This window comes from Pan paniscus, chromosome 5, assembly GCF_029289425.2.
Source record: "Pan paniscus chromosome 5, NHGRI_mPanPan1-v2.0_pri, whole genome shotgun sequence".
Taxonomy (NCBI): domain Eukaryota; kingdom Metazoa; phylum Chordata; class Mammalia; order Primates; family Hominidae; genus Pan; species Pan paniscus.
The window spans coordinates 63,567,512-63,580,967 of NC_073254.2; the positions used below are offsets into that span (position 1 = coordinate 63,567,512).

A 13,456-nucleotide genomic window follows, 5' to 3' on the forward strand; every position below is an offset into this window, starting at 1 on the left:
TATTGTGTCTCTGCCAGGCTTTGGTATCAGGATGATGCTGGCCTCATAAAATGAGTCAGGGAGGATTCCCTCTTTTTCTATTGATTGGAATATTTTCAGAAGGAATGGTACCAGCTCCTCTTTGTACCTTTGGTACAACTCGGCTGTGAATTCATCTGGTCCTGGACTTTTTTTGGTTGGTAGGCTGTTAATTATTGTCTCAATTTCAGAGCCTGTTATTGGTCTATTCAGGGATTCAATGTCTTCCTGGTTTAGTCTTGAAAATGGCATGACATTAAATAGGTCATCTATTTCAGGTAAAAATAAAATGACTAGCTCCTCCTTCTGGCTCCCAAAGTGACAGGGCCTAATAGGCCCCATGAAACTTGAGTTATGATAGTAAGTTTCATTATTCATGCAGTATTGAGAAATCCATTACATTAGAGGGGTCCCAAGTCTAAAGCCTTCACTTCAAGTCTACCCTGTAAAAGTGAACTGAAGGGCACAAGGAGAGAATGAAGGACACAGGCCCAGGAAGGTCCTTTCGAAGGGTGTGAGGAGAGCTTTGAGGGACTCTCTTGCCTCTCGTCCTCTGTTTCCAGTTCTGCCAACTGCCTTCTAAGGATATTGACTTTTGCTTGTAATTCCTGATTATATTCAATGATGTTAACCATTTCTTCATATGCTTCGTCCAAATACTTAGAGGATCTGTTCCAACGTAGGATAATACCTTCCCACAGTGGAAGACTGTAGAGCAACTGAAGGCCAGATGACCAGGTTGTTGGCTTCAAAGAAGGGATTGGTGTATTTACTCAGCTCACTGGGCTGATTGACCCAGGACCACAAAGACATCATCTTCTGCTGTAGCTTTAACTTACATCTTTCACTTTTGTTGTCGCCCAGAAATGTCTATCATTATATTTAAATGGTGGTGATAATTCTCATTGACAGTGTTTTCATTTCCTTTGGATATATACCCAGAAGTGGGATTGCTGGATCATATGGAGGTTTAATTTTTAATTTTTTTCAGGAAACTTTATACTGTTTTCCGTAATGGCTATACCAATTTATATTCTCATCAACAATATACTAGGGGTCATTTTCTTCACCCCCTCTTTCACCAACACTTGTCTCTTGTCTTTCTGATGATAGCCATCCTAATAGATGTGAGGTAACATCTTATTGTGTTTTTTATTTGCATTTATTGATGATTGGTAATGTTGAGCACATTTATGTATAAATGGAAAATGGTCATTCATATGTCTCCTTTGGAAAAATATCTATTCAAGTTTTTTTTCCCATTTTTAAGTCAGTTTTATGTTTGCTATTATGACATATAGAAGTTTATTCCATGTTTTAAATATCAATCCCTTATCAGATATATGGTTTGCAAATATTTATCTTCACTTTGAAGTTTGCCTTTCCTTTTTGTTCATTGTTCCCCTTGCTGTGCAAAACCTTTTAGTTATATATAGTCCATTTGTTTATTTTCACTTTTGTTGCCTGTGCTTTTGATGCCATATAAAAAAATTCATTGCCAAGGCCAACATCAAGAGGCTTTATTCCTATGGTTTCTTCTAGCAGTTTTACAGGTTCTGATATAATATTCACGCCTTCAATCTATTTTGAGTTAGTTTTTTTATATGGGGTAAGATAATAGTCCAATTTCATTCCTTTGCATGTGGGTATTTAGTTTTCCCAACACTGTTTAATGAAGAGATTATCTTTTCCCCATTGGGTATTCTTGGCATTCTTGTAAAAGATTAGTTCATCTTATATACATACATTTATTTCTGGGGTGTCTATTTTGTTCCATTGTCCTATATGTCTGTTTTCATGTCAGTATTTCACTGTTTTGATTACTATATCTTTGTAATATAGTTTGAAATCAGAAAGTATGATACCTTCAAGTTTGCTTTTCTTTATTAAGATTGTGTTTCCCATTTTGGGTCTTTTATGGTTCTACACAAATTTTAATATTTTCTTTGTGTGTGTCTATACAAATGCAATTGAAATTTTTGTTAAGGATTCCATTGAATGTGTTGATTGCTTTTGGTAGCGTGGACATTTTAATATTCTTTGAATTTGTAAACATGTTGTTTCTCCATTTATTTGTGTTTTCAGTTTCTTTCATCAATGTCTGATCTTTTCTGTGTATATATCTTTCATCCATTTGTTAATTTTTTTTTTTTTTTTTTGAGACAGAGTGTCTGTCATGCTGGCTGGAGTGTAGTTGCACAATCTCAGCTCACTGCAACCTCTGTCTCCTGGATTCAAGCAATTCTCATACCTCAGCATTCCTAGTAGGTGGGATCACAGGTCCCACATCTGGCTAATTTTTGCACTTTTAGTAGAGACGCAGTTTTACCATGTTGGCCAGGCTGGTCTTGAACTCCTGATCGTAAGTGATCCACCTGCCTCAGGCATCCCAAAGTGCTGGTATTACAAGCATGAGCCACCATGTCCGGCCAAATTTATTCTTAAATATTTTATTCTTTTCAATGCCATTGTACATGAGATTTTTTTTATTTATCTTCAGAGAGTTTGTTGTTAGAGTACAGAAATGCAACTAATTTTTGTATGTTGATGTTAAATAATTGTTGAATTTCTTTATTAGTCTAACTTTTTTTTTTGGTGAGTTCTTAGGGTTTTCTATATATATATCTTGCCCTCTACAAGCAGATTTAGCATCTTTTTGTGATTTTGATGCCTTTTATTTCTTTTTCGTGCCAACTGCTCTGGCTAGGAATTCCACTGTTCTGTTGAATGGAAGTGGCAAGACTGGACAGACCTGTCTTTTTCCTGATCTTAGAAGAAAAACTTTTAGCTTTTAACCACTGAGTATGATGTTAACTGCAATTTTATAATAGATGGCTTTTATTATATTGAGGTACATTTCTTCTATATCTAACTTGTTGAGAGTTATTTCTTTTGTAATTATCAAACAGTGATGAATTTTGCCAAATGCTCTTTCTGCATCTGTCAAGATTATCGCATGGGTTTTGTCCTTCATTCTGTTAATGTGGTGTATCACATTGACTGACGTGTGTATTTTGAATCATCCTGGCATCCTAGAAATAAATTCCACTTGATCATGGTGTATGATTCTTTTAACATACTGTTGAATTCTGTTTACTACATTTTGTTGAAAATTTTTGCGCATATCTTCCTCAGTCATATTGGCCCATAGTTTTCTTTTCTTGCAGAGTCCTTATCTGGCTTTGGTTTGAGAGTAATGCTGGTCTCATAAAATAGGTTTGGAAGTGTTTTCTCCTCTTCAATTTTTTGGAAGAGTTTGAAAAGGATTGAAGTTCTTTAAATGCTTGGTAAAATTCCCCATGAAGCCATCTAGTCTTGGGCTTTTCTTTGTTGGGAGGCTTTTGATTACTGATTCAATCTTGTTACTCATTATTGGTCTGTTCAGATTATCTATTTCTTCATCATTCAGTCTCAATAGGTTTTATGTTCCTAAAAATGTAAATATTTTTTCCAGATTATCCAATTTTGTTGGCATATAATTGTTCATATTAGTCCCATGATTCTTTAAATTTCTGTGGTATCCATATGAATGATTCCTCTTTCATTTATAATTATATTTATTTGAATGCTTTCTTATTTTTGTGGTTAGTCTAGATGAATGTTTGATTTATGTTTTAAATTTTGTTTATCATTTCAAAAAATAACACCCTTTCATTGATCTTTTATATTGCCTATTGCCTTTCTAGTCTCCATTTCATTTATTTCAACTCTAATATTTATTACAATTTTAATTTTGCTAACTTTGTTCTTACTTCATTTTTTTTTTTTTTGTAGTTCCTTGAAGTTTGGGCATGCTGTTTTTACTGTTTCAAGATAATTTTTGATTTCCTTGTTAATGTCTTCTTTGACTCCTTGGTTTTCAAGAGTGTGTTCTTAAATTATTACCTATTTGTGAATTTTCCAAAATGCCTCCTGTTATTGATCTGTAGTCACACCATTGTCAAGTAGAAGAGGTACTTGATATGATTTCAATTTTCTTACATTTTTTAAGATTGTTTTGTGTCCTAATATTTGATATATCCTGGAGAATATTTTACATATACTTGAGAAAAATGTGTACTTTGCTGCTATTGCATAGAATATTCTAGTATATGTCTGTTAGGTTTGTTTGGTCTATAGCATTATTAAAGCCCATTTTTCCTTATTGATCTTCTGTCCAGATTACGTGTCTATTTTTGACACTGGGGTAGTTGAAGTCCTCAACTATTATTGTATTGCTGTGTATTAATCGCTCAGTTCTGTTAATGTTTGCTTCATATATTTAAGTATTCCAATATTGGGTAGAAATATAATAACAATTGTTATAGCTTCTTAATTAATTGTGCCCTCTATCATTATATAGTGATCTCCTCTGTCTCTTGTGATAGATATTGACATTCCGTTTTGTCTGATATAACTATAGTCATCTTTGCTCTCTTTGGTTATCACTTTCATTTTATCTTTTTGCATCCCATTACTTTCAGTCTATGTATGTCCTTAAAGTTAAATTGAGTCTCTGGTAGGCATCATATTGTTGGATTTTTTTTTGTTTTATCCATTCTGTCACTCTGTGTCTTTTGATTGTAGAATTAAATCCATTTACATTTAAAGTAATTACTGGTAGGTAAAGATATTATTTTCATTTATTAAGTTGTTTTTTTAACTGTTTTGTAGTTCCTCTGTTCCTTTCTTTCTCTCTTGTTATCTTCTCTTGTGTTTTGTTCATTTTTAATAGTGGTATGTTTTGATTATTTTCTATTTATTTTTTCATACATGTACTAGAGGTTTGTTTTTTGTCTTACCATGAGGCTTACATAAAATATCGTATAGTCATAATATTCTTTTTTAAGCTGATAGCAAGTTAATGTCATTTTCACACAAACTACATTTTGCTTTCTTCATCTGTGACATTTTATGCTATAGTATCATACTTTTTTTTTGTACTGTGTATCCATTAACAAGTTATTATAGCTATAATTACTTTTAATCTTCTTGTTTTTAACCTTTATACTAGAGTTAAAATTGGTGTTCATGTCATCATTTTGTATTAGAGTTTTCTGATTTTGACTTATATTTACTTTTGCCAGAGAGCTTTATAATTTAATATGATCTCATGTTATTACTTAACATAATTTTGTTTAATCTCAAAGAACTCACTTTGGAATTTCTTAGAAGGTAAGTGTAGTGGTGATTAACTCTCTTAGCTTTTGTTTATCTGTGAATATCTTTATTTCTACATCTCTGAAGGACAGCTTTGTCAAGTACAGTATTCTTTTGTTGCAGAGTTTTTCTCAGCACTTTGAATACAGAATGACTGGAATACATTTGGACAAGTGTGTCACTAGGCAATATGTGTCACTGTACTAACATAAAGTGTCTTTATACAAATCTAGGTGATACAGCTTACCATATATCTAGGCTATATGATATAACTCATTGCTCCTGCAATATCAATCTGTACAGAGAGTTACTATAATGAGTACTGTAAGTGACTGCAATGTAATGATAAGTATGTGTGTATCTAAACATATCTAAACATAGAAGAGGTGTAGTAAATACATGATATAAAAGATAAAGAATGGTACATCTGTGTTGTCCACTTAACATGAATGGAGTTTACAGTACTGGAAGTTCCCCTGAGTGAGTCACTGAATGAGAGAAGAGTGAACACATAGGCCTAGGACATTGTTGAACACTACAGTAAACTTTATAAGTACTGTACACTTAGGCTACATTACATTTATAAGAATATTTTTCTTTCTTCAATGTTAAAATAAATCTAACTTACATTTTTACTTCATAACGTTTTTATTTTTTAAACTGTTTTAAGTAATATTTTTACTTTATAAACTTTTAAATTTTTTAAATTTTTGACTCTTCTGTAATAGCAGTTGGCTTAAAACACACATTGTAAAGCAGTACAAAAACATTTTCTTTCTTTATATCATTATAAACTTTTTTCTATTAAAAACTTTTTAAAATTTTTCAGCATTTTTTTTGAAAACTAAGGTATGAAAACACACATTAGTCTATGCCTACACAATATCAGGATTATCAATATCACTGTCTGCCACCTCCACATCTTGTCCCACTGGAAGGTCTTTAGGGGCAATAACAAACATAGAGCTGTCATTTCCTATAATAACAATACCTTATTCAAAATACTATCTGAAGGATCTGTCTGAGACTGTTTTACAGTTAACTTTTAAAAAATAAGTAGGAATACATTTAAAAATAATGATAGAGAGGGAGGCAGAACAAGATGGCTGAATGGAAGCCTCCAGTGATCATACTCCCTGAAGTAACACCAAACTGAACAACTCTCCACACAAAAAAGTACCTTCAAGTGAACTAAAAATCAGGCGGGTGATCACAGTACAAAGTTTTAAATGATATTAAGGGAAGATGCACTGAAGAGGGTAAAAACAACAGTTGTGAATTGCCTACACCACTCCTTCTCCATCCCTCAACAATAGCCACATAGCCACATAGTACAGGGAGAAAATCTGTGTTCTTGGGAGAATGAAGAGTGCCGTGATGGTGGGACTTTGCATTGGAACTCAGTGCTGCTGTGTCACAGTGGAAGATAACACGGAGCAGAACTAAGCTTGTGCTCATGGAGTAAGCATGTAGGTCATTCCTAGCTAGAGGCAAATTGTCCATCCCACTGGTAGGAATCTGAGTTGCAACGAGAATTGCCGCCATGTGCTAAAGTCCTCTGGGGTTCTAAATAAACTTGAAGGGCACTCTAAGCCACAAGGACTGCAATTCCTGGGCAAGATTTGGTGTTGTGCTGGGCTCAGAACTAGCAGACTTGGAGTGCATGTAACCTAGTGAGACATGAGGCTGGGAAGCCTAGGAAGTGTTAGCATCACCCCTCCCCCAACTTCAGGCAGCACAGTTCACAGCTCTGGGATAGACTCCTTCCTTCTACTTGAGAAGAGGAGAAGAGAAAGTAAAGAGGACTTTGTCTTGCAAATTGGATACCAGCTCAGCCACAGGAAAACAGGGTAACAGGTAGAGTCCTGAGGTCTCCCATTACAGGTCCTAGCTGTGGACAACATATCTAGACATATCCTGGGCTAGAAAGGAACCTGCTCTCTTGAAAGGAAAAACCTAGTCCTGGGAGGACCTATTACCTACTAACCAAAGAGTTCTTTGGCCCTGAATAATCAGCAGTGGTAGTGAGGCAGTACTTGCCAGGGGCCTTTTGTGAAACTCAGAGCCCTGCTATCTTCAGATGTTACCCAGGACATTCTCAGCTGTGGTAGCTAAAGGAATAGACTCCTTCTACTTGAGCAAAGGAGAGGGAAGAGTAAAGGAGACTTTGTCTTGCAGCTTGAATACTGGCTCAGCCACAATGAAGTAGAGTACCAGTTGGGCTTTTGGGGTCTCTGATTCCAGGCCTTGGCTTCTGGGAGGTATTTCTGGACCTGCCCTGGGCCAGAGAGGTGCCCAATGCCTGGGAAGAAGAGACCTTGGTTTTGTAGCATTCACCACAAGCTGACCGAAGAGCCATTGAGCCTTGAGTGAACACTGTCAGTAGGCAGGCAGTACTTACTGTGGGCTTGAGGTGGTATTGGCTATAGAAATATAATCCACTCTTTGAAGAAAGGGGAGGAAAGAGTGGGAAGGACATTGTCTTGTAGATTGGGTGCCAGCCCAGCTGCAATAAAATAGAGCACCAGGTAGCTTCCTAAATTTCCAGACTGCAGGCCCCGGCTCCCAGGTGGCATCTCTGGACCTGCCCAGGGCTTGAGGGAACTGACTACCCAGAAGGGAAGGAGGCAAACTTGGCTGGCATTGCCACCTACTGATTGTAGAGTCCTTAGACCTTGAGTGAACAAAGGTGGTAGCCAGGCGATGGTCACTGGGAACCTTGGGCAAGCCCCAGCACTGTGCTGGTTTCAGGTCTGATCCGGTGCAATACTAGTCGTGGTGGCCACAGGGGTGCTTGTATCATCATTCCTGCAGCTAAAGGAAGCTCAGCACAGGGAGAGATATTCTGGTTTTTTGGGGAAATGTAAGGGAAGAGCAAACGAGCCTCTGCCTGGTAACCTAGGGAGTTCTCCTGTACCATATCCAAGGTAACTAATGGGGCACCTCTATAAGAGGTCTGCAAGAGCCACAAGGTTACTAGGCTTGGGGTATCCCCTAATGCTGATAGGGTGTTAGTGACTGAAGACTTAGGTCATAACATCCAAGGCCTTTCAAATACTTGGGAAGCTTTCTCAAGAAGTATGGGTATACGCAAGCTCAGACTATGAAGACTACAATAAATATCTAACTCTTCATTGCCAAGACACCCACGAACATCCGTGAGCATTGAGATCATCCAGAAAGACATGACCTCACCCAATGAAACAAAGAAGGCATCAGTGACCAATCCCAGAAACACAAATATGTGCAACTTTTCAGGTAGATAATTCAAATTAGGTGTTCTGAAGAAGCTCAATGAAATTTAAGATAACACAGAAGAGGAATTCAGCTCTGTGAATTCCTCTGTAAAATTTACCAGATAAATGTTACAAAGAGATTGAAATAATTAAAAAGAATAAAGCAGAAATTCTGAAGTAGAAAAATGCAATTGACATATTGAAGAATGCATAACAGGTTCTTAACAGCAAAATTGACCAAGAAGAAGACAAAAATCGTGAGCTTAAAGACAAGACTATTTGAAAATACACCGTTGGAGGAAAAAAAAGAAAAAAGCATAGAAAAGAATGAAGCATTCCTCCAAAATATAGAAAATAGGCTCAAAAGGGTAAATCTAAGAGTTTTTGGCCTTAAAGAGGAGGTAGAAAGGCAGTAGAAATTTTGTTCAAAAAGATAGTAATATTCAAAAAGATAGTAAGAGTAATTTTATTCAAAAAGATAGTAATAGAGAATTTTCTAAACCTAGAGAACAATATCAATGTTAAAGTACAACAAGTTTATAGAATTCCAAGCAGATTTAACCCAAATAAGACTAACTCAATAATAATCAAACTTCCAGAGGACAAAGATAAAGTAAGGCCTTAAAAACAGAAAAAGAAAAGAAACAAATAATATGCAAAGACATGGCAGACTTTTCAGTGGAAATGTTACAGGCCAGGAGAGAGTAGCATGACATATTTAAAGTCCTGAAGGAAAAAAATAATAAAAAATAAAAACTTCTATTCTAGAATACTGTATCCAGCAAACTATCCTTCAAACACGAGGAAGAAATACTCTCCCAGAAAAACAAATTTGAGGGACTTCAACAACACCAGACTTGTCCTACAAGAAATGAAGTGACATTAAATTTGCCACTAAGCTTTTGGGCTATAACTGTTAATATTTTATAAATAATATCTCCTAAATGTCTAAACTTATATAAGTTAACTTAGTAACAATGATTTAGCAAAACCAACTTTCTGAAGATTTTACAGTTTGGGATCCAATTTCTGACTAAGACAGTATTTCTGGAACATAGATCCCTATATATAAAACTTTAAGGAATTTTATTAATAGCCTAGTGTAGCTTTATTCTTAGAGGCTAAGTGATAATTCAAATTCATAACTAGGTTACCCTGCCTAGACAAGATTGCTGGATAAAATATAGGACACAATTTTAGATAAACAACATATATTATTTTTAACATAAGTATGTTCCAAATATTGAATAGAAAGTAATTTTAAAAAATTTATTGTGTTTCTATAATTCAAATTTAACAGAGTATTCTGTAATTTTATTTGCTCAATCTGATCACCTTATTCCTAGGTCCTAGAATTTTTGTTATAATTTATATTATACCTTTAAAATGCAGGTATAAATATTTAGTATATACCTAACTACAGTCCTTTTCTAATAATATTAATTTTACTATACAATCCACTGTTTGTATCACTCATATATGCCTTTCAAAGAGAAGTTCAGGCATCCTATGAGGAATCATCTGGAGGAGGAGAAGCCATTGTTAAAAATTGTACCTCACACTGTTTGAACTCTGAGATTGAATCTCAGAAGACTGAATCCAGCAATCTACATTTCACCAAAGATAATTTTTATGGACAAATAATATTGAGAATTATTATATTAAAGAGATGCAGCAGAGCCATTGAAATACGATATCAAAAATGTTATGGATAGTTACAACCTCAGGCCTAAGAGATGATACCTCTCACTAAGATGAGGAGAGACAAAGCCAATGTGATAGGTGGCTAGGTTGTCTGTAATTCCATTTGCAACTTCAACTTGAGCTCTTCAAAGCAGGTTTCTCTGCACTGACATTTGGAAGACGACTTCCAGCAGCTCCAGCTGTGACTGCAAATGGAGCCTTGGTCAGCTGCTTATGTTGGACAGCCGTTATGTTCCTAATCAATGCTATGAGTCATGAAATTATTTCAACCACTAAAAAGTAAGCCAGCTTTCCTGCCAGTAATGCTTCCAACATCCTGCAATTATTTAAGAGAATTCATCAGTCTTTCAAGTGACATTGAGTCTTCTTGCTGAGAGCTAAATTGCTGCCTAGGATAGAATCGGAAAGCAATACTTCAGCACTCTTGATTGCTCACCTGGTAAAATTTATTTGATGCAATTTTTATTATGATCACAGCCTGAAAAACAATTTCTTAAATGCTTATGATGTAGGTGGCTCTAAATTATAATAATAGAATTGAGATTAGGTAAGGACTCATCTCCAAGAAAACCTCACTCATAAATGTGAGTAGTTGTGAGCATATTCTAGGCTAGCATTTCTGAATTTAAATTCACTATGGGCCAGAATTCTGTATATTTCTTAGTGGTGACCCCACAAGTGAAAGCTGTCAGCATGGGAAAAAATAGAGATTAGAGAAAATTTTAGTAGTAACCACAATCAAAGGAACAGATATCTGTTAACTATTAAGCTATAAAACTTTGTTCTCCCATCTGCAAAACTGCCATTGTAAAACTCTTCTACAGAGCAGAGTTTTGCTTTTCATATCAGTTTTTATTTCTTGCTTAAGGCATGTCTTCTTTCAAAAAAATTTTTTTGAGACAAGGTCTTGTTCTTTAACCCAGGCCAGAATGCAGTGGCAAAATCACAACTCATGGGGCAGCCTCGACCTCCTGAGTTCAAGTGACCCCCCCACATCAGCCTCCCAAGTATGGGACTATAGGTGCATGCCACCATGCCCAGCTAATTTCTCTTTTCTATTATATCGTAGAGACAGGGTCACACTATGTTGCCCATGCTGGTCTCAAACTCCTTGGCTCAAGCAATCCTCCTGCCTTGGCCTCCCAAAGTGTTGAGATTATAGGTGCGAGCCACTGTATTTGGCCCCTTCTTTAAATTTTGCACTTGTTTACTTCAGATCTCTGATCTATGAAATTCAGTTAAGCATATTGACATGTAATCTGGATAATGTTTCTTCAGTGCTCTGAGATTTTCTATCTTTGCCTCAAAATAAATAAGAATATTGTCTGCTTCCCCAGCTAACACAAGCATAAGATGAAGAGTAATATAATTTTAAATCAATCTGTGGACATGTTAAGCACTTAATCTGTGCCGGTGAAGCAAATAGTAGAAGGGACATTACTTAGGATGCCTTTGCCAACAACTAGCAAAATATTAGCTTAAAGAATATGAAAATTAATTTTTTCTCCCGAGATTTGAAAGCAAGGTAGTTTTAGAATTGACGTAGTGACGTCATCAAGTCATTAAGGATTCAGACTCTTCTTCTTTATGAGGTAGCATCCTCTGTCTGCTTGCCTTTCTTCTCAGACTTGTATCTTTGTATTTACAAGAAGACTGATGCAACTAGTACAGCTTATAGTCACATAGTCACATCCACAGGCACACACCAAAAAATGGGATAGTTTTTCTTTGCTTATCTCTTTCTCTGAAGGATGAAAACCTTTCCTCACATCTTCCAAAGGCCTTTCTCTCAGGTTCTGTTATCCATAATGACTATGTCCTAGCTACAGTGAAGGCTGGGGATGTGTTAGATATTTTGTCTTCTGTATTGAGGGGCAAGACCTTGCCAGTCATAAATAAAGGTTTTATGAAAGGTGGAATTCGGAAGACTATTTGGTAGACAACCAACATATAACTTCCATAGAGTGGAAGACTTTCTATTAATTTCAAAATCTTCCAAGTTGATCACAGTCATCAGACTAATGATTTAATTATACTTTTAGTATATTGACTTACATTTGCAAATTACTTTAGATAAGTTATTTCATTCAGTTGTGACACTAATCATGTGAAGTATATGCCATTGCTATCTCCTGCAAATAATAAAATTGAGTTGCAAAATGAAAAAAGATTAATGAAAATTATAATTTAAGCTTTTTTATATGTCATAGTATAAAAGGTCTCAGTGCTTAGTGACAGGAGACAATAATAATGCTTTTGGAGTCAATAAATCTGTGTCAGAATGATAGAAGGCAGTTCCTCCAAGGTCTAATCCCTACTATAAAACAGACGCTATTGCAAATGGAAAAAATAAAGTAGCATAAGAGAACCATTGGAGATCAATTAAATGCTAAATTTTGTGGTACTTACTACTAGTAAGTGTAGTGAGTTGAACTGTGCTCCCCAGGAAGATATGCCTATTCCCTAACTCCTTGAACACGAGCTTATTTGGAAAAATTAGCCTTTGAAGGTGTCAAAACAAGGACAGGGTTTCATATAAGAGAAAGGCAAAAGGGGAATTTGACTCAGAAAGATGCAATGGAGAAAGCCATGTGAAGTCAAAAGGAGAGGTAATTAGCCTTATGCTGTCACAAAGCAAGGAATGCCTGAAGCCACCAGAAACTGGTAGAGGCAAGGAAGGACTTTTTTATTCCTCCCTCAGAGAATTTACTGTCTTTGTAGGTGCTGGCCTAATCTAATGTAATTTTATTTATACCTTAAGAATTAATCAAAGGAAGTACATAATTATGGTGCAGAAAAAAATCCCATTATGAATTCCTTTATGTAGATTTAGGTAGAGCCTTGAGTTTTGATAAAGCTTGTTTCTCAGCCTAATGATATAACTTCAGTAAGCCACAGATCTGGGTTTCTCTGCTTCTCCTGGAAAATGGCATACTAGAGTTTTTTTTATTTTTTATTTTTTGAGACGGAGTCTCGCTCTATGGCCAAGCTGGAGTGCAGTGGCACGGTCTCGGCTCACTGCAACCTCCGTCTCCCAGATTCAAGCAATTTTCCTGCCTCAGCCTCCTGAGTAGCGGGGACTACCGGTATGTGCCACCACACACAGCTAATTTTTTCTGTATTTCTAGTAGAGACGGGGTTTCACCATGTTGGCCAGGATGGTCACGATCTCTTGACTTCGTGATCCACCCACCTCGGCCTCCCAAAGTGCTGGGATTACAGGCGTGAGCCACCACGCGTAGCCATGGCATACTAGAATTTTAGGTGGACTGCATTGAACAGGGAACTCAGGGTATGTCTTCATGATACCTAGGGAATCACTAGGAAGTTGTGTCAACTTTTTAGTTCTTCTGGTCTGT

The 13,456-nt window shown here is 36.1% G+C and overlaps 1 pseudogene; it reads right to left on the reverse strand.

Moving 5' to 3' along the window:
* Positions 1 to 376: 376 nt before the first annotated feature.
* LOC134730553 (myotubularin-related protein 9-like) lies at positions 377 to 3,157 on the reverse strand (annotated as a pseudogene).
* Positions 3,158 to 13,456: the final 10,299 nt, after the last annotated feature.